The 22,044-nt window shown below is 31.6% G+C and overlaps 1 protein-coding gene across 2 annotated transcripts in view; it reads right to left on the bottom strand.

The window, feature by feature from the left end:
* LOC129948966 (POU domain, class 6, transcription factor 2) overlaps nt 1–20,895 on the bottom strand; it is a 116,260-nt gene extending 95,365 nt beyond the window's left edge. The window contains exon 1 of one of the 2 annotated variants that reach the window (XM_056060129.1): nt 20,386–20,895. The gene's annotated coding sequence lies outside the window, so the exon portion shown is untranslated. Of the gene's footprint in view, nt 1–10,791; nt 11,318–20,385 lie in introns of those variants that run through there. The other variant, XM_056060130.1, reaches the window with a different exon arrangement.
* Nucleotides 20,896–22,044: the final 1,149 nt, after the last annotated feature.

Genomic DNA, 22,044 nt, shown 5'->3' with positions numbered 1-22,044 from the left:
GGGCGGTTTAGTTGCTATTTTAATAAGAATAATTTTCGCAAAAGCACTAGTATTACCAATATTGTTATTTGGATGCGAAATTTGCAGTAACTGCGATTCGAAATTAAACGTAGCTCCTAACAATATCGCGTAGTATGTATTTGATCTCGTACCAATTCAATCCAAATACTTGGCATCGGAACAACAATTTTTGTGTTCTCTATCCGTCTGTATAAGTTTCTTCCACCTTTTCTTCGGATTATAAACTTGTGTGAAGCTATTTAGGATAGCTCTTAAAAGCAGTAAGAGGAGAAACAGTGATGGTGATATAGATAGAGTTAATTTGATCTTTTAGTCTTTATTATTTTTTTTTTTTCAGATAATATTCTCTGTTGTGGATATTGTTTTTAAAAATTATTATTTGCCTAAATTTAATTCTTCATTTATTCAATGAAATCAACTAAGTATTTACATTTTTTTTATATTTATACTAGCTGACCCGACAAACTTTGTTTTGTCATATAACTACATAATTTACTTATTTTAAAAGTGTAAGGATGTGGTATGTAAGTCGGAGACGTATAGAGCATTTTAAACGGTGAGAATTTTTTAAATTCATTAAAATTATATACATATATACCGCTTATTATGATAATACTACAAAAAAAAACAATATCAATCCCTTAATACAACAGAGTGTGTCATACTTTTTGTGTACCTTTAGCCAATACGAACAAACTGGATAGTTTACCCACTCAAGAGCACGCCACGTATAATGTGAAAAACATGAAGTGCTCAAATCTAAGCCGCAGACAGACATAACCCCTGTTTTGTTGGGAAATCTATCCATAGTAAAGTAGGATTATACACAAATAACAAAAACAATATCCATAGTGAGAATAACACCGATAAAAGTTAGAGTAGAATCTCACTATGGATAGGTTTTTGACATTTATACGAGCCTCGAATGGATCTTATGTGATTTCGTTCACAAATGTTGGTACGATTGATATTGCATTTGTATCTCGATGGCTGTGTTTGTTGAGTAGTTCTGCATTTGGAATCAAGTGTGCTTTCCATTGCGGAAAAAAACTAATCTATTACTGTTGATATTATTTAGTTTTGTTAGTGAAAATGAACTAACTGGGTTTATTTTGCAAGAAAAAACAATAGAAAAAATATTTATGTTTTGCTATGTTTCCAAAAAAGGTTTATCTCAGTTTAGAATAGTTAAATCTCAACTCGACTCAGGTATATAAAGAATTGAAGCGAGCTTCAAGCTTCATGTTAATGTAGCATTCTATTAACAAACCCCCTTTTTGAAGTTTTTTATTATTATTTTGACAGATCTTCTTTCAGTTGTACCAATTTTTAAATACAAAAAGAGGCTGGGATGCGACCCACACTGATAACTTCCCATCCCGTCTGTCGATTTGTCTTGCTTCATAGTTTGTCTATATGTACTCGTACCAATTTTTACCAAATTTGCGTACTATTTTTTGTAGATTTTTTTTAAATGAAAAAACGGACTGTTGGATTTTTATATACAAATTAACGAATATCGAAAACAATATTTTCTGTGAAATAAAATAAGTTTCAAGCCAATATTTTTAAGTTTTGAAAAGCTATTTGAGTCGAAAGTAAATTTTTACGAAGTTTTAGTATTGTTTTTTTTTTAGAGTTTTATTTTTTGTAAAAAAACTGTCAATTCGATTTTTTTCAAAATTTTATTAAATATTGAAAACAATATTTCTTTTAAGATAAAATTAGTTTGAAGAAAATATTTCAAATTTTTGAAAATTTATTTGAGTGAAAAATCAATTTTCACGAACTTTTGGTACTTTTTTTTTTAGGTTTTTAATTTTTTGCACAAAAACTGTCAATTCGATTTTTTTCAAAATTTAATCGAATGTTGACAACAATATTTGTTGAAAGATAAAAGTTGTTAAAAGCCAATATCTATAATTTTTGGAAAAATATTTGAGTCGAAAATCAATTTTTACCAACTTTTATACATTTTTTTGTATGTTTTTATTTTTTGTAAAAAAACTGTAAATTCGATATTTCTTAAAATTTGTCCCAATGTTGAAAACAATATTTCTTATAAGTAAAAATTAATTAGGAGCTATTATCTCAAAGTTTTGAAAAGATATTTGAGTCAAAAATCAATTTTTACCAACTTTTATAAATTTTTTTTTAGGTTTTTATTTTTTGTAAAAAAACTGTGCATTCAATTTTTTTTAAACTTTACTTGATTGTTCACAACAATATTTTTTGAAAGATTAAAGTAAATCAAAACCAATATCTCAAAGTTTTAAAAAGATATTTGAGTCGAAAATCAATTTTTACCAACTTTTATTAATTTTTTGTTTTAGTTTTTATTTTTTGTAAAAAAACTGTCAATTCGATTTTTCTCAAAATTTTTCAAAATGTTAAAAACAATATTCCTTATAAGATAAAATAAGTTTGAATCCTAAATTTTAAGTTTTTGAAAAGATATTTGAATCGATATTCAATTTTTACCAACTTTGAGTAATGTTTTTTTTAGATTTTTATTTTTTATAAAAAAAACTGTAAATTAGATTTTTCTCAAAAATTTATCAGATATCAAAACCATTATAATTCGTTGCACAAAATTGTTTTGGAGATGAAATCATATTTCAGTCGTAAAATTTTGGAGGTGACAAATTTTTTTTTTCAGTTTTATTGATTTATAAAAAAACCGTTATATTGAATTTTTTCAAAAAATATACTTGTTTGGTATCACGTTACAATATATTATATAAAATTTAATTCAAGACTCTAGCATTTTTGGTTCGTAAGATATTAAGGGTTAACCAAAATGTTCACCTTTTTTTCAAACTGCTATGGTAAAAAAACCACCCACGCAATTTTCTTGAGAGCCCTTCCTGCATCTTTCTGTCTTATTATCTGTATAACAAAATTTATTTGAAATCGATATCTCTTCTGGTTCTTGAGCTATGGACGACGAAAAAAATGTCGCGAACGTACGGACGTACAGACGTACGGACGTACGAACGTACGTACACACGCACGCACAGACATCTTTCTAAAAATCTTTTATTCGACTCTAGGGAACTTGAAACGTCGAGAAATGTCAAAATTTTCAATTTGACAAATCGGACCCATTACAATAGCTTCCTATGGGAAGTTAAAAATCTGGCCACTGCGGATCGTTTTGTTGGGAATTTCTCACTTTACTATGTATGAAATGCGAACAAAACGCACGTATAGTTTGGCCTTGAGACTTGATAATCGTTACAAATCACAATCTGGTTGAAAATTGACGGTTTTTGAATTGAATTGGCACATCTGTAGGTAAAGTAGGAATTCGCGGTAATAATATATTTTCACCTCGGAATTTGGGATTTAGAGTTATGGCTTCGATAACATTTTTTATTAATTTTTTAATTACCAATCGCGTGCCGTTGCACAACCGTGGTGGGTTCCAATAACGAAGCAAAACTACCGGAGATCCAAATTTCAGTTGTTAATTATGCGGTGGCATGCCTGCTAAATCGAATAAGTTCAAAAACTCATTAGGATAATTTACAACTTCGGTAGCATCACAAACTGTATCAATAGATTTGTATGACGCCAAGTCTTCTGGCAACAAAGGTTGTATCTTCAGATTTAATTCGTTGACATCCACATTTCTTGCTGCTAAAATTGCTCTTTCTGCCAGCCACTCATGATTTGTAAATTGTCTGTGTACATAGGGAAATATCTCTTCAATGAGAGCATCGTATAATCGTGCAGAAATCGACTGGTAATTTCATGCATCCAGTTTCATCTGTAGTAACTTCTCCGTCGCCTTTATCTAACAGTTTTTTTGAGAATATTTCAGCAAATGGATCTTGAACACGCATTTGAACACGCATATTTACTTTCAGTTGTACTTTTTCAAAAATACGCCACAGAGGCGATGATTTGAAGCACGCGTTGATCTCATCAGTGTACGTTGACGTGGAATAACGGGAAGTGTCTGTCTGAAATCACCTGAAAAGAGCAGCAGATTGTTTTTTTTTATATTGCACTGCGTCTGGGTTATTTGGAATATTAAGTGGTAGTTTGAATGCTGAATGAGCTGTTCTGCCTCCATCCAATAAGTTGCCGCAATGCCAGAAGATGCAACAGCCAATGCGATACCATTATTTGATCCTATTTTAGCAACAATTAGTGGAATAAGAAATATTTTGCCAGGCCCACCTAGTTCATCCGAAAAAAAGAATCCAAACTGCGAGCATGATATGATCATAAATGGGTATTTGTTCTTCATTCATTAGTGGGACATTGGAACAACAACAACTGCTGTTTCTACAGTATGCATTTTAGTTCACTTTTTTCAGTGTCTATTGAATCAGATCCATTTCCAATTGGTGAAGGCATACCCAAATGACTGAGTGGTAAATTGGCAATGATAATGCAAAGATCCTCAATAGCAATCAATGCTTCATTTTACATAGCGTCACTGAATGCTATCATAAGATTGTTGAACCGTGTACGATGTTGATGCAATTAAACAAAAGCATTCAGAAATATCAAAAATAGATACAAACTTATTCTCAGACCGACCGAATGTTAATGCAAATTAATTATTTACTATATATATATATTAGATTTCAACTGTGTTACTTAGAAAAAAAGGAAAATGTAATATTTTGCTTGTGTACTTTCTCTTAATGTATCCTTTTACCCTTTTATTTATGATGTAAAGTAACAGTAAAATGTTCCTTTTATTTATAGGATATTGTTTCTTAAAGACGTAAGTGACTGCGAATAAAATATATCACTTTTTAAAAACTATCCCATCTCATATTAATCTTTAATGATGTTGTTTTACAATAATCTAACATTGTTTACAAGAAACTGTTATGCTGCAAATCATCGATGCCCTCAAATTGTGAATTGAAGAACTGCTTGACATTCCACCTTAAATGCTAATAACTATGTATGTTTATAAGGTGTGATATTTGAGTAGAAATTCAATCAATACGAAAATTCAAAACCCAGTACTAAGTAAATAAGTTAGAAAGTCGGTTAAAGTGTTTATAAATAAGGTTTTCTAGTTGGACAACTATCTAACGTTAAGCATATTTTTAAATGAATTTTTAATATAAAGTTTATCTTCCACCCCTGACAACATTACTCGCACACAGGAATGGTTGAGAGTTGTAAGTCACTAGGCCCTGGTTCTTCATGGACTGTTGCGCCACCTAATTTATGTATGTTTCCGTTGATATAAAGCCAATCCTACTGAGGAAGCCTTGAAAGCCGGCAACACCCATATTCGACGAACCAAATGTATGCATGGCCAAAACTTACGACAAAAATACTGCTAGTTCCAAAAGGCAGTAAAAGTTGTTTGTCATTTATGTAAGAAAAATGTGGAATTCCTTTTCCGTTCGCTATTTGTTAATGTTAATGACATTTTGCCGCCAATTCGTGCCCTAGAAAATTAGCTAGCTGCATATCTCCCCTTACAATGCTAACACCGTAACTTGCACTTCTAGAAATGCTCATCAGAATACCCTCGAGCTTAACTTCAATCTTACTGTCAAGTAAAGTAACTTGATCCATAGCCATACTATGCCAATGCGGAATTCCTTACCACACTATGTCTTTCAATGTCATTACAATATTCAGAAACGCTTTTATCATTTTTTTTGTTCATCATTATTATTTTATTATTATTAATACATTAATTGCAAATACTATTTTTCCCAATATTAAACTATATGTATATAACAATGCTAAGTCAAACGGTACTCGTTCGATCTAATCCACAAACGTAATCTCAGACCCCCATTTTTAAATTGTATTCTTTTAATCTTTTTAAAAAATAAAATAAACATACTTTCAGATAAACAAAAGATGAAGTAATGTTGAATCATTTAGTCTTTAAGGATATTTTTTAAGGTAACATATCAAGTGTTACCGGATGTGTTCACCTACTTCACACACGGCACCACCACTCAAGATTCTTTATTGAGAAATTTACTCATACTTTATTTCACCTCTGACAAAAATTCTTTAATATAAAAAATAATTTAGTAAGTACAATACCCATACTAATCGCGTTCTTGGCTAGGGAATAATAAAAAGAAGAAAGAGACGGACCAGTGACTATATAATATTCTGGCACACTTAACGCTTACTGCCTTCGTACTGACAGTATGAGGATGAAACACAGGACGACTATCTTTTTTAATCTGCAGTTGGTAGCTAACAGGTTGTTGTCGTGGTCGACTGCCAGAAAGTGGCTTTGGTTTGCCTTTTTTGCTTGTTTATCCTTCGTTATGGTTCGCAATTCACATAAGAATAATGTTGGGTGTCTAAAACTGTTGATCCTTGTTTTAGCATCAAAGTGTTAAGATAAATACATACACAAAATCCACCCTCATCATTTTAATTTTTATTTAACTAGCAAGGTACTCAAATAATGATTTTTTGTTAAATTTGGAATTTTGGTTGAACTTCCAGGAAATGTATACTTATTTTGCAAAAAGTTGATGTCAAGTAGTTTTAATTTGAAGAAGATTCTAGTTCTACAGATGAAAAATGAACTTACTGAATATGATTGTATAATAATACAATCACAAATTATATATTAAATCAAATTCAAATATATTGTATCTTTAGTTAAGCTAAGCACACACGGTTTGTGTATATACAGGGTCCGTCAAAAAGATCTCCCATATTTTAAAAGGCAATGACAAATAAATGAACAATTTAACAGAAATATTTGATTAAACGTTTTAAATTGGAACCAGACTTCTTTGTGGTTCCTCGTAACTGATTTAAGTTTGGTTGGAGGAAGGTCTCAATTATGTGACAGTAGCGATCCGCAAAAAATACCGACCTAACACACCAAATTCAGCAACAGCACACCAAACTGTCACATAAGGGCCACGCCATTATGATAACTAAAAACGGCACGTAGACCTCTATCTATCTATACCCGGAATACCATTTTATCTATAAATAGATTTAAATATAAACGTCTAAGAATACGGGAGGTTTTTTTGCCGGACCCTGTACAAACATTTTAGTTTAATTTATTTATGATCATACGCAAATACGGAATACCTTAATCAAGGTTTGTAGTTAATATGATAATTTCAATTGGTGTACAAATACATATGTAATTGATATAATTCACTATTTTTGTTTTTTGTCAAATTGGTTTTGACATTGAGGTCTGTTAAAAATGGGAAGGAGACAATAGTATTATTTAGGCTGCATATTTTATTGGAAGTGAAGAGGGTGACAATTAAATATTACAACGTCTGGACAAAAAGACACAAAGCAAGTGGACTTAAAACTTTCCAAAAGAAGATAAAATGACAAAAACTTTACCTATTGTATATTTCTGTTCATTGACTTTATGACTTTTTAAATCAGACAGTTTTTCATGCCAAATATGCACTAATTAAGCAATACTCAGTGTTTCTATATTAACATGCATCTTGAATTGGTTTCAAACCAAAATATGGACACCAGAAAAGTATGTCTATTTATAAAAAACATAATGTTCAAAGGAAGAGTTTGCCTTTCTCATACAAGCATTACTTCTACTTGCACTTTGATCTATCTATAATGTCCATGCACATTTAAACTCTTCTAGATTGATCGATATTATAAATTGTTTTGCTGATGACAGTACCGTGAGCTTTTCATACTCATTTTAGATTCTCATTTTGTTCTTGGGATGTTGACTTCCAACGGCAGCGTATGATAAGGTCATTAAAGTTGTCTAATAGGGAATCAAGTTTAGTGTCCCAAAAGCGTACCCCTCCCCCAATACCACTATCCATGAGTGGCACTTGCATGTGTATTACAAACCACTTGTGGAGTGATCACATATTTGATATCGCCAAAAATGCTGCTAAATGTCCAGTTTTTTTCCGACGATGCAAGACATTTTTTACCACATAATGTGGTGGCTATAATTGACGAATCTTTAATTCGTCCATAACTTGAGTGTAGTTCTCACATTTGGGCTGGTGCCCCAATAACGTACTTGAGTCTTCTGGATAGGATTGAAAAAAAGCTCTAAGAATTATAGGAGGTTGTTCTCTTACCGATACATTTTCTTCTCTTGAACACCGCCGCTAGGTCTCATCCTATCATTGTTTTATCGTTATGTCTATAAACAATGTTCTATTAAAATAGCCAGTCGCTACTCTCTTATTAGGAATACTTATCAGTTACCCTTGAGCCTAATTTCGGACAAACTGTTAGGTACAGGGGTTCTTTCTTTAGCAGCACTACACCAGACTCAATATTTCTCACGCGTTACAATGAACAGACATTCAAAACTAATGTGCATCGGTATCTCCTTTCTTATTCTGTCCTTCTTTCCTAATTGATCAAAGTTCTTGCACTGCGTCTAATCATTATAAGGGTATTGATAACCTCTTTAGTGCGCGCACAATACATACAAAAAAAGTTATTTTTTGTTACTTCCGTTTGCTATTGCACCAACTGTGGGTCCATAGACATTACGACTGCGGACATTATGTCATCCTAACTAAAAACATTAATGCTTAGACGGGACAAAATGTCGAAGGGTAATAAATTTAAATGCATAAAACAGAAATAATTCAATGCAATATATCGAAAAACATTAATGAGACATTGAGTTTTGAAAATTCAACTGAATTGTCAAAATTACCCGTGTTTTGTTGGAAAATCTATCCATAGTACAGTAGGATTTTACACGAATGACAAGAACAATATCCATAGTATGAAAAACACCGATAAAAGTTAGAGTTGAATCTTACTAGGGATGGGTTTTTTACATTTAAACGAGTCTCGAATGGAACTTATGTGATTTCGTTCTCAAATGTTGGTACGATTGACATTGCATTTGTATCTCGATGGCTGTGTTCGTTAAGTAGTTGTGATCCCCGACCGGAGGCGAACCAAGCTCTTTTCAACTCGATTCAGGTATATAAAGAATTCAGGCGAGCTTCAAGCTAGCTTCAACACCACATGCTAATGTAGTAGTCTACGATTATTCCATTTTATTAGTTTCAGTAAGTTTTTTTTGCTGAGTTAATTTTAACTTTTGATTTTCAAAAAACTTTCCGACCGATATTCTCTCAGTTTTACCAATTTTTAAATACAAAAATCTGGCTACTGCGGATCGTTTTGTTGGCAATTTCTCACTGTACTATATATAGAATACCAACAAAACGCACTTATTGTATGATTATATTTATGTACCCAAGCAAATGATGTGGATACATAAATAGTGCACAAATATTCATATATTAATTTTATTACGTTTTTAAACACAAATTTAAGCAAATCGTTTGTGTATGGAATTTGTGGTAAGTGAAGTTGGTGGTTCAGAAATTTTGTGTACTTTTATAAAATTATCACCCAAATGTGTATAATATTCGTGTTATTTAACATTTTAATATAATTTCAACAATTTTTACAAAAATCATTAATCTTGGAGAAAATCAGTTCAGTACAACGACGATCAACAAAACAAACCCTTTTCGTCGCATTTACAATTAAATATCTTAACTATAAAACCAATGAACTAATTCCAATCTAATTTGTATAAACAAAACAAAATAGGTACATGCTGTTTAGTTATTTAGGAAAAAACAGAATAAATACGTACATATACATATGTATATGCACCGAAGATTGTTTTCTCTATTTGTACAATTATATACCTTAAATTCAACCCTGACTTAACTCTACAGTTCTCTTTGATTTCCTGTGAGATGATTGTTTTCTTTATATTGTACTAGTACTAGATGGTATGAGTTAACCCGTATTTGATTCCCTGTTGATGCCCATTTTTAAAGGTATTCGTAAAGAGTTTCATTCCTTTTGAAAGCATTTATATTAAATACAACCCCCACTTACAATAATGATTTTGTTTTATTTTAAAAAGACTCAGAAGGGGAAGCTGATTGTGGAAAGAAAATACACCTTGTACCTATTGCGAGCAAAATGTACGTTGCTGACCTTAATTTTTTTTATTTTATTTTGCCATTTAACTTGAAAACAAGTGTGGCGCCTCTAGTAATATTGTGGTCGTTTGAATGCCGAGAATGCAAGAGTGGTGTTTGCTTTAAGAGGATGTTTCTGTTCGTGTGGATTAAATACCTTATCGTAAGATATTAAGAGTTTGAGTTTTACACGACCACGACCACGACGACGGCTTCAGTTTCAAGTTCTTCAAGGGTTCCTTTTTATCTATCTGTGTTTTTTTTTTTCATTCACAGGCAATTTCACACTCCAACTTGGCAAAGTTTTGGCCAAAAGTTTGTGTGTTATGAGGAATTTTGTGTTTTTGAAGTTTATTGAATACTGTAAAGTAAGTTCCTAGTTGTTGTTCTTACACTTAAAGGTAATACAATTATTTCTTCAATATCTACATGGATTGGTAAGGTGAGGGCTACTTATATTGGTACTGGATTTATTAATGAATAGACAAATATATTTGGGTTAACAAAGAATACTTTGAGTTTTTATTTGTATGGTTTATATGTTTGGCCTTTTATAATGTTAAAGCTGACAAAAAATATCTTTGTTGTCTTTGTATTTGTTGGAATGTAACTTTGACATTTATTATCTTATTAACTTCAGTGAACATGTTTTCGAGACATCAATTCAAGATGGGCGAACTCATGAAATTTGTACATAAACATTTTTTTTAAAACTTTTCCACTGATGAAATGTGTTTCTTTAATTGAAGGATGTATGCATAAGTTAAAGCAGGATATTTTTTTTTTGTAGACTGTAGATTGCAATCTTACTTACTTACTTACTTCCTTAGGGTGGTGCAGCAGTCCTGTGTGAACTAGGGCTTCACTCAACAAACTTATCCATTTTGTTTGGTTAAAAGCTAAATGTCTCCCGTTACGTACTCCAAGTTGAATGAAGTCGCTTTCCACATGCGCGTGTCACCTGATCTTCGGCCTTCCTCTTCTGCGCTGTTCGGTGGGCCTGGATTCGAAGACTTTCCGGGCCCAGCCACCTCAGTCATTGGACTTTTATCCTTTTGGCTAAATCTACACCGCTGTACAGCATGTGTACAGCCCGTACTGCTCGTCGTTTAATCTTATCCTCCACTCACCTTCTATGCATACGGGACCGCAGATCAAGTGAAAAACCTTTCTCTCGAAGCAGTGCTATCATAAGCTTTTGTCATAGTCCATGGTTCTGCACCGTATATAGCAAAACGGGGATAATTTTCTTAATAAGGTACAATTACTTTATTTTGGCCTCACTAACAGTTTAACCCATTTTACTGACAAAAGCTAAATTAATTATGCCAATGTGATCAGCTATGCCTATAATTAAACAGAGTTTTGAAAGATAGTGCCTCTAGTGTTGACGTGGAAGAACTGCACTATTATTTCAAGTAATATGTTAAAGAAATCATATGATCACCTCGTTTAAAGCCTTTTTTGAAATCAAAAGATTCGGTTAAGCTGTTTTTAGATCGATGAAAAGATTTGATGTTCTTAGGTTTTTTCCAGAATATATAGAAATGCTAATATTTTTTTGACTTGACTTTTCTGGTCTAAAGCCACACTGATAAAGACTTAACAGGTTGCTTACAATTGGTTTTAGACGTTCACATATATTAAAGCAGAGATTTTGTATGCGGTATTAAGAAGGCCGATTCCTCTATATAGTTTGTGCGGTTTAGATTATAATTCTACATTATTTTGGTAAGAAATATATAGAAAGCGGGGGTTTACCACGCCCTCTGAGTGCATGTTCTCTGATTTTTGTATTTTTGTGTTTAAATACAAGTCAAGCTCTTAACCCACCCTAATTATATCTACACATAATTGTTTTGTTATTTATTCTACAATATTTAGAAATGGCAGTTTTAACTCATACCCTTTATAAGAAAGTACGTTATACTAAGATCCTAAAAATCAAAAACAAAAACATTTTGTTCGGTGTTTTTCTTTCTTTGGACCACAAGATCTGTCTTTGTGAGAAATTTCAAAATTCTGCGATGTCGGGAAGTACTTTACAATATTGAGGATAGAGCAGTAAGTCAGATACGTTTTTAGGATTATGGAAGTGATGGTACATATTTTATGTTTGACTCAACGGCAGTATTTCATGATCTTATTTTGGAGATGTGTTAAGGATTAATTAATATTAATTCATAATAGTTCATGAGAAATTTTACTACCACCAGATCGTTGAATGGGGGAACCCCCAAGGTGGGTCCTTTCGCCTCTTTTATGGAACATGGTAGTAAACGACCTACTTGCAGCATTGGAAGCAGGGGGTTTCAGGGTGATTGCCTATGCTGACGACGTTGCAATATCTGTATCTGAGAAGCATCCCCAAGTTCTCTCGGAACTCCTACAAAATACCTTAAATAGGCTAACAAAATGGGCTAAGCAATGTGGCTTGGACGTCAATCCACATAAAACAGAATTAGTACTCTTTTCGAGAAGATATAAAATCCCTCAGATTAGTCCACCCAAGATTAAAGGAATACCATTAAGCTTTTCCGACCAAGCTAAATAATTAGGCTTCATTTTAGACAAAAAACTAAATTGAAAGGCAAATATTGATGAAATAGTAAAAAAGGCTACTGTAGCGCTTTTTACTTGTAAAAAGGCCATAGGATCAAAATTGGGCTTCTCCCCAAAAATAAACCACTGTCTATACACTTCGGTAATCAGACCGATACTCATTAATGGAGCTGTAGTATGGTGGACCGCACTGGACAAGATGGTAAATCTAAATAAGCTCATCAAAGTCCAGCGGTCAGCAGGTATGTGCATCACAGGAGCACTTCGCTCAACACCAACCGCAGCACTGGAAGTGCTTTTAAACCTAACACCTCTTGACATCTGCTCCAAAATAGTGGCAGCCAACTCATGTGTGAGGTTTAGAGCCACCTCTCAATGGAACAGTAACAAATCTAGACAGTTTCATATCTATCCCAGATCGCTTAGACTATACCACCCCAAAAATGGTATTCGGTAAAAGCTTCCATGTGTCCATCCCTTCAAGATCCTCCTAGGAAGAAGAGAGACCCCTGTAAGACGATGCGGTACACTTCTATACAGACGGTTCAAAGACCGATCACGGAGTTGGAAGTGGTATCTATTCGGAACAACTGAATCTCAGTCTATCATATAGACTTCCCAATCAATGTAGTGTATTCCAGGCAGACGAAATGGTGATTAAAGAAGCACTATCCTGGCTCAAAGAACACGTTATATCTTGCAAAGGATATACGAATCTTCTCGGACAGCCAAGCCGCTCTTAAATCTCTCGCGTCTGTCTATACAAACTCTCAAATAGTCCACGATTGTCGATCATCTCTGAATGAGATGACGGAACAGTTTAATATTCATCTCATTTGGGTGCCGGGCCACAGAGACATTCCGGGAAATAGCAAAGACGATGAGCTCGCCAAAAACGGAACACTTCTGCCTAATGTTAGACAAAAACATAACATAGGAACACCACTTGCTACATGCAAATATCTTCTCAAACAATATGCTCTAGAATCAACAAATGCTAGATGGTCACAGAGTACCACCTGCCTAGCAACCAAACAAATATGGCCAAGCATAGACTTAAAACCATCAAAAGGCTTGATATCCCTGAGCAGACGAATTATAAGCTCTTCAATTGGAGTAATAACAGGACACTGCCTCATAGGAAGACATGCTCTGAGGCTAGGGGTCTGCACAAATGACTTCTGTTGAAGCTGCATGGACGAGGAGGAAGAGGCAAGGAATAACTTTCTCGGTAATCCCTTCTTTGATAATACCAGTGAACTGGCAACGATTGACACAAAATGTCTCTCTAACTTTATTAAAAGTACAAAATGGTTTGTTTAAGTTCATTACTCTCCCATGAGTAACCTCATTAGTGGTATCACAATGTACCCTTGAGGTCTAGGTGTGGCAATGACATCTGGACAGCCACTCCAACCTAACCTAACCATTATAGTTATATAAAAAACTGTCTATGTTTAATGCAATTTCTTACAGTCAATTTTAGGGTACATCGTTTTAGATTGATCTTAAGCACTATCAAAATATATAAAAAATTAATTGGCTCAACAATCCGTAGTGAACAAGATTCTAGTGGCTTACAATTACAACTCTCAAACTCTATTTGGGCGAGTTATTGCAGAGATGGAGGAACTTACAGTTTCTACATCAAATCCAAACGGGTAATAATTTAGGAAGCACTTTTCATGACAAAAATTACTTTTCAAGGATTTGTCAATTCTTCGAAAGAGGTAGAACCCGTGACAAAAAAAAACACTTTTAGGTGGCACAGCCAGGGATCGAGCGCAACACTTCTGGCATGACAGTCTTAGGCACTGATATCACGCCACGGGTACAATATTTAATATTGCTTTGCATTATTTGAAAGCGTAGCTTCATAAAATGGTGTACATTTATACTTTATACACCATACTTAGTAACAAATCTATTTATAAACTTTGCGGGAGTTGCGAGTATTTTGAGGTTTTACTTCCTTGAATTTTTTTGTGAGCTTTTCTGGAGTTGATGTCCCAAATTTTTTCAAATTTAAATTTAAATTTAGGAATAATTAAAAATGAAAACATTGGACGCGTTATATCCTACATTAGATAAATTGACCGATTTAACGTACACATATCATGCACCTCGTTTATATTATCCTCGATTATATTTTATTCATTAGAAGTAAATTTGTTGAGCTCACTTTGTAAAAAATGCAAGGTCCCTATTTTTTTTAAATAATAAGGTACACATTGTGGTTTAAAAATGAGAAAACAATGGCAATTGACTTTAAAATTTTGTCACAACAAGTAGAATTTAACCCAATCCTTTTGAACATAGGAACAAATACTATAACCAAACGGCTAGGTACTCCCTGAAAAGTTCCCCATGTCATAAAAGCCAACAACAGCACACAACGGCAATGCACTAGAACGACGCGACGGTATTTCCTTCTTGGTAAAACCAACTGTTGTTGCAGTTCCGCTTGAAAGAACCGATGAATACGAGCCGTTAAAAGAGCGGGAGCTTATAATAAGAAATTTTGTGTGTGATATATGAAAGGGTTGTTTGATAAAAGCATGAAGATACTCGTAGTAGAAAGAGAATCTAACAAGGGAAAGAGCTTGGAATTTGTCGCTTTAAAAAAACATATAAACGTTGTTTTGGGTAGGCTAATTAAGTAGGTAAGTTGCTGGTTTTGTCGTTTGGGCTTTGTCCTTTGATTGCACGTAGATACATAGCTTACCTAGATTAAATTGAGTGCAGCGAACGCGCTACAGCAAAAATTGAGTGGTATATGATATGTTGTGGATTTGTACAAAGCCAGAATAATAAGCTAAATTTGTATTTATTTTTCGAATACCTAGGTACCTAAATACTTAGCGCGTGTATTTTTGACTTTTAAAATATAATAATCGAATTTTAAATAAAATTTAAAGTTCTATGTTTTGCCGCTGTATGCCATTTGTAATCAATCATTCAATGGCTGATTAGGCATAAGTAATTATATGTCCATAGTATGTAACTTCATCTGTATAGCACGTAAAATATATTTTTAAAAAAAATCACCAGAACGCCCAAACTTTGTGAAATAAAGCCAAAATTAAAAAATATTATGGACTCTCCGATGTGCCTTTGATCAATATATCCCTTCATGGCGATATTTATCCTGGCGATTATTTTTGGTTAAAACAAATAGTTCCTTTATTTCAAAACTTTGCCTATAGAGTTGGAGCCATATTACACAGTTACCAAAGTTTTGCTTGACAGCACTTTTTGCAGAAAAAGAGCTTTGGTTTGAAATAGTAACATTATGTTTTTTATTTTGTCCAGTTCTAACGATTTTGGTTCTTATATATCATTTTTTTTTAGTTCAAATAATCATTCAAAACCATATTAAAAAGTATTCCCGAGTGACAGCTCTACTCACCGGGTCCAGAAGTCTATAAAAATACGGAAATTATGTCTTTTTGTTTGGACAATGTTTTATTTCAATAATCTACCAACAGGCGACAATGTCAAATATTGTTGAATGGATTCAAAACACGACTACAAGAATTAAAGTTCAAATTTTATAACTAACAACATTTTAAAGCAATCATACAAATTATGAATAATTTATTTTTGTGCTTTTATTCATTAAGTACATGTGTACATATTATGTATGCATTTATGTTTCCGAACATTTAAATAATATTATATTTGTTTTCTGTATTATTGTGTTCATGTACACAGACCACAAGAAAAGGAATTTTAATTCTAATTAAAGTTAATTAGGTATGCGCAATTTATTTTTAAGTGAAAAGAAGCTATACCGAGAAAAACTTACAATGACAGACTTTTGTACGACTATAAGTTAAGTCGAAATAAAATGAAATTAATCTTTAATTAGTAATTAAAGTTTGGCACGAAGTGTGATCACATAAATATTGGAGAAATTATAAAATGACAACCTATTTCTCAACAATGCCCGTACAAGCCCACAGATAATGGTTAAAGTATACATTTATAGCTACCTTAAAACAAAAGAATCTGCTTTATAATAAGTTTAATTGCATATGTATTGGTAGATCAACGTACATACACGAGTATCATTAATGAACACATACTTTTAAATGAACATGTTTATTAATGTTAATTGATATACACGCGATGAAAGCAATAGAAAAAATGTATAATGTAAATAATGATATGAGATGTAGTACTTTAATCACTTCTTTTGCTCTTGCTCTTGTAATCAGTGTTCACATTTTAAAGAGAAAACTGTATATCTGTAAATTTTGTAAATTTTAGAAGTCACAAGACTATATTTTGATTATCGAGTTAAAAAGTAATGGTCCTATTTAAATATTAGGTAGTACCCGTTGCATGATGGTTAGTGCGTAGGACTGTCATGCGTGAGGCCTTGGGTTCAGTCCCTTCCTGTGTCATCTAAAAGTTTGTTCAGTTGTTCTGCCTCTTGCGAGGAATTGATAAATCCTCTAAGATTAATTAATTCTCCAAAAGTAATTGTGTTAAAACTGTAGGTCCATCCATCCATCCCTGACATGATTCGCACGCAGGAATGAGTAAGATTGATAAGATACTAGGCCCTGGTTCTCTAAGGACTGTTGCACCACCTAATGTATTTATTTTGTATTTTAATATTATAAGTCCATGAGGATTGTAATCAAGAGAATACTGAGATGGCGTTGATAGCACTTAAGTTTGGATAATCAGTTTATATAATAGGCAAGCTTTGTTTACAAAATGTTATTATTATATATGTATCTTCGTATTGAATAATCTTTTGCTGCTGTAATTGATTGGAGGTAATATTAAGTGAATTATAAATGAGATTTTTTATCACGCGGCATTCAGAAATGTTTACCTACCTTTGATTTAAAAAAATAAAACATTTATGTACTCCTATGTTTAAGTAAATGTATGTTATAACTTTGCATTTAATTTTAAACTGGATTTATTTACATGGCGCATTTAATTCCGTTCTCATTAATATGTTTTTCCTCCTAACCGTTCTGATTTCCTGCAGTACACCACGGCTAATTGCTGATAGTCCCTACCAATTTAACTCAGTTCTTAGTTTTAGAATTAAAACAAAAACACAATAGAACATTGATGAAATTCATCGATTTCTGCTCCTGGTATTCAAAAACTTTATTTAAGCAGAAGAAATGTAACTGGACGAGTTAAAATATTTTTATTATACCACCCTTTGAGATAATACACTTTTATTTCCGGTTTAAGAGCGCTCGAGATAATAGGTTATTCAAAATTTTAACAATGTTATACCAAGTAGCCGGGGGTTGCAAATGGTCATATGTAGGAACGGGCGGCAACCCAGAGTCGTAATTTAGAGTGGTTAATTATTTGTACAATATCAAATTTATAAGACTTATTATTTCAACAAACTTATTTAATTCAAACCAACAGAATTAAAACTTTGCTTCAGAGTTATGTTGTATTTATTTGGCAAAGTGAGCTTCTCCAAGATCCGTGATCTCTAATTGATCATTTTTTGGATTCTGACAAATCTTAGATTTTTTTGTTAAATGAAAATAACGCAGAATTACAAAATGATAGTATTTTCGAGCTCAACTTTGGTTTCAAATGCCGAAGTTTATTTGTCTACTTTTTTAAAAAGAGGAATGCAATTTTTTCCAAAAAATAAAAAAATATTAGAAACTATGCTTCAGAAATCAGTGCTGCTGAATTGCTTTCTTAATGTCAAACAAGGGAAGACAAATTTAGCGTTGTGAAAATATATTTTTGAATATTATTTTATGTTTTTTGGTTTTGAAATTTTGGCAACATATTTCTGTAAATTTAATTAACATTGATATTTTAATATATGAACATGTTATGAAAATAAAATTACACAGTAATAGTAATAATAATAATAATAATAATAGTAATAATAATAATAATAATATAATAATAATATCTAATAATAATATCTAATAATAATAATAATAATAATAATAATAATAATAATAATAATAATAATAATAATAATTATAGTACTAATAATAATAATAATAATAATAATAATAATAATAATAATAATAATAATAATAATAATAATAATAATAATAATAATAATAATAATAATAATAATAATAATAATAATAATAATAATAATAATAATAATAATAATAATAATAATAATAATAATAATAATAATAATAATAATAATAATAATAATAATAATAATAATAATAATAATAATAATAATAATAATAATAATAATAATAATAATAATAATAATAATAATAATAATAATAATAATAATAATAATAATAATAATAATAATAATAATAATAATAATAATAATAATAATAATAATAATAATAATAATAATAATAATAATAATAATAATAATAATAATAATAATAATAATAAAAAAAATATTAATAGAATCCTGTTATCTGAAAAATTTAAAAGTTAAAATCGTTAAACGGTGAATTAATAAATATCTATCCGCTTCGAGATAGGAAGATCTAAAAGTTGCAAATAAGGTAACATTTATATTTACGTATGTAACGAAACAAACAAAAATTTATATTTTTCATAAATTAAGCCTACATATTAATCAATTTTAAAATTTAAAATAAGTTTTGACTTTAGATAATTTTCTTGGAGGGGACGTAGTTGAAAAGGTTTTTTAAAGAAATATATCAATTTCTTGTACATATGCAGCTTAAAAGCATAAGTAAAAAAGACAAAATAATATTAGCGCGTGTAGAACTTGAGCCTGCCTGTATCTAATAACATAGTTATAGGTAGGTAAATATCTATGTTTATTTTTATATAATTATATAAATGTTTTGTACTGACATTTAATTATTGATATAAATATTTTATTTAGGTAATATATTATTATTTCTCCTACAATTCAGCCACATTTATAAATCAATGCGTAGTAGGAATAAATATCAATAATAAACTATAATCTCATTTTGATGTTAAGAAAGAAAATACAGTATTTTTGAAAATAAGGATATGATGCCATGTAATAGGTACCATAACTTATCTTAAAAAGTAAAGGCATGCGAGTAAGTAAAGCGGTCTCAAATTCAATGAAATATGCAGATTACAAAAAATATACAAATACAAAATTTCAGTATATAAAATATTGTTTAAGTATTTAAGCTAATTAGTATAATAGAGGAAATAGAAACAAATAAGGTTTTTGCTATTCTCGAGCACTTCAATAGTTTACCAATAAAACTATTAGGTTAGACATAGATATATTTACGGCAACATGGATATGCATAACGGATTTGAATAATTTACATATTTATTTGTATGTATGTATCTGAATAAAAAACAGTTATCATTTTCGTTAACATCTTTTTGAATATTCATTCTAAAAACGTGTCTTAAAAAACGGGACATAGGTAAATTAAGTAAATTTCTTCATTGAAACTTCAATTTTTACGATCCTGAAACATCCAGCTATTCAGAACTAGGTAGTCCGCGGAATATTATTATTGTTATCTTGATCATATCTACATACAAAGGTCGGGCTAGGAACTTATTACAATTAACTAATTATTATAAGGATAAAAGGATATTAAGTAGGTAATGAACTGGCTTTATAAATTCCTGTAGGCATTCTTTAAAAGTTATAAAAGAATATAAGGTACACGTTTACTTAGATAAAAGATCCACACGAAATCATTCAAATATCTTCAGCTAATGTATTTTGTTAAATAAACATCAATATCAGCAGATACAAGATCTTAAGCAAGTAGGTAGGTAGGTACTCAAAACTGAAATAATCCGAACAACTAGGAATTTTGTTTGTGTTGGTAAATATTAAGGGCACTTAAAATACGTATCACTTCTAAATAATATTATTTACCATATATATTTTGCTATTTCACTCCACAAAAATTTGTTTTTTTTTTTAATAATTTACACTCTTCATATGATATATAACCACTTTATTAAATTTTTGGGACATTCATACACTCTATTTTCTGTTTGAAAAAAGTTACACAGTTTGCTTTAATGTTAAAAACATTTGACACAAAATTATTATTTCACACGGCAAATATTTATATTTATGTCAATCTATAGTACATTAATAATTAAATGCATAATTATTTATAATAGACGATATAATTAAAACCGCAATTAAACGAAAAACACCGACACCCCAACCGTTCTTTATGGCGAAGCCTCTTAAACTGACTAGCGGATGATACCCAAATAAACGTTAGACCCCATAGAAATAATAACAACAATTTGTGTGTATGCGACGCAGAAAGTGGTTCGGTTTCAACCGACAAGATTTGTGCAGCAAGTAGCAGCAGCAGCGCCAGCACCAGACCAGCAGCAGGCCAAAGCAAAAGCGCACACAAAATTTAGAGCTACAAGAATCCAGCAGAGACAGGCCAGAATTTTGCAAAGAGAGAAATGAATCAAATGAAATGCGGTGCGGTGGGCTATTCCGTTCCGATTCTACATTTGTGTTGCACAAACACAAACACACACGAGCACGAGACACAACTACACCATGACCAGACCATCACCATGCAACATCATCCATCCCCTTAAGGGAGTGGAACAACGGCGATTTATTATACAGGTTTTATTTGGTAAAAAGGGTTTATTGATGGTGGCCTGGCCTGGCCTGGCCAAGCAAAGCATGTGCTTAAGGTTTTGTTTTGTTTTGCACCCCCATACTAAGGCAAGTTCTCCTAAGAGAAATTGCGTACTTACTCTCATTATTAACCCAACTTTTATTTTTATTTTCAATACTAAACTGGTTATTATTGGGGTGGGTCGTGGCCCGTGGGTTAGGTTTTTTCAAAGCCTCTTTTAATTACCGGCTTTTTAGTTTTATCTATACCTATCTCTCTTTGAAAAAAGAGTGATTGACTCTGCATCTGCACAGCGCACACATGGTGTCATGCATGGGGAGACAATATACATATGTATGTATGCAGGTATAAGTATTATGACAATCATTTGGGGCAACACTATGAGTTCTAATCTAAGAACTTTTAAAATAATCCTGCATAGGTATATTTCCAATAGAGTTGATGCTTTACCTCAGCTTTATATAAATTTCAGGAGAAATTAATTTAAATAAGAAATGTTTAAGAGCTTAACCAACTGTAAATTTTCTCTTTGCACTTCTAACGGTTTTCGAGCAGTTCTCTTTACACTGCTAATGTTTGTTTGAAAATAAGAATACCTAGGTAAATAATATTTTCCAAGTTCCTATTTATCCATTACATTACAATAAATAAAGTGAAATAGGCAGGATTTATAGTACCTACATTCATAAGTTCCTACATGCACAAAAATTAATTTTAAATATCGGTGAATGCATTTGTAACAACTGTTTATTTATAGTTTCAAAACTATTAGCGTAGAATCCCCTTCAATAAAAACCTACCAAAGAATAGCTAAGTATATAAAACTTGTGTTCTAAAGTTTTAGGTATATTCTTGAGTTTGAAATTAAAAACCGAAGGTGACAAAATTCAAGATGCTAGTGATTGATGTTATAT

The sequence above is a fragment of the Eupeodes corollae genome, chromosome 3, assembly GCF_945859685.1.
Source record: "Eupeodes corollae chromosome 3, idEupCoro1.1, whole genome shotgun sequence".
Classification (NCBI taxonomy): Eukaryota; Metazoa; Arthropoda; class Insecta; order Diptera; family Syrphidae; genus Eupeodes; species Eupeodes corollae.
This window is presented reverse-complemented; position numbering and strand designations above follow the sequence as displayed.